At 46.6% G+C, this 1161-nt stretch overlaps 1 protein-coding gene across 2 annotated transcripts in view; it reads left to right on the top strand.

Moving 5' to 3' along the window:
• Positions 1 to 1161, top strand: part of PAMR1 (peptidase domain containing associated with muscle regeneration 1) — a 55940-nt gene that overhangs the window by 10615 nt on the left and 44164 nt on the right. The gene's annotated exons all lie outside the window — the stretch shown is intronic.

Raw genomic sequence — 1161 nt, 5'->3', positions numbered from 1 at the left:
GAAAGCAGAGTCTGCTTTCCCTCCTCTGTTCTGTCCATTGTGCTACATACCTTAGGTACCTTACCTAATGTCCTGTTAGTCATTCATTTTAAAGCAACAATTTAACTTGCTTTCACAACATTGCCCATGACCATTCAGGAGGTGAAAGCATATGAAATAAAATCATTGCTTCAAACAGCAGAATGAGCTTTGTCTCAGCAAAAGAGCTAACAGAGTCAGCAACAGAGCTAACTCAACCTTAAAGCTTTGGAAGTTGATAAACTTCTTCCCTTGCTGTTTATGGTGTGATTTCTGAGAGCACTTTAAAGTCCCATTTGCTCTAGGTCAATGTTAGAGCTTCTCTGGAATTTTCTTAAAAGCAGAGCCAAGAAAGAGTCATTAACTCATCTAATTTTTCCTCTATCTGCCTGAGTATATTGGTTGCCTACCATATATTTCAGTCTATTCTTCATACTTGAAGAAAATACACCTTCATACAGAGGTCTATTTGGACTTTTTTTGCAGTACTGAAATTTTGGACAGCTTTGTCTTATAGTGTTTTTCTTACTATTTGCACTTTTAAGGGAACCAGTGTGACACTCAGATCTGGACTCTTTCATGTGATTCTGTGGTACTTGAGAGGTAGGGTAGGAAGGTCAGATAGTGCTATTGTTGTCCCTTCCACTCTTAAAGTGGGGACACCGAGGATAGGTGTGACTCCGGCACATCCTGAGCTCCCCTTTTGTGGCTCTCATGGCTATCTCAATTCTGGTCTTGATGGTAGGCTTAGGCATGCAGAGACTGCATGTCTGGAAAGCAGCCTGTAACCATGATGGGTGCTGGACTGCGGGCTCACAGCGGTGTGGCTTTGGGTCTGGAGGGTGGCCAGTAAGTAGCCTTTGAATGCCAGCAGGCACTGGCTGCTGGAGCCGTGGATGTGCTAACACATCACAGCTGGGAGAACACAGGAGGAGGCATCTCTCTTTGGTACCTGCACACGGCATCGCAGCTGAAACTTTGCAGCCAGCCTTGGGTACCTCGCCAGCGGCAGAGGGCAAGTAAATCCCAGAATTACAAGCAGTTGCCACCACGGTAATGGCGGGATGTAATCTGCCTACTTCGTCCTACATTGCCAATGCCAGAGCTGCCGGGGCTCGGCCCGGCCCCTCGGGCAGAGCGGGA

This window comes from Corvus brachyrhynchos, unplaced genomic scaffold (genome assembly GCF_000691975.1).
Source record: "Corvus brachyrhynchos isolate BGI_N302 unplaced genomic scaffold, ASM69197v1 scaffold115, whole genome shotgun sequence".
Classification (NCBI taxonomy): domain Eukaryota; kingdom Metazoa; phylum Chordata; class Aves; order Passeriformes; family Corvidae; genus Corvus; species Corvus brachyrhynchos.
Note: the sequence above shows the minus strand (reverse complement) of the source record. Positions and strands in the feature narration are given on the sequence as shown.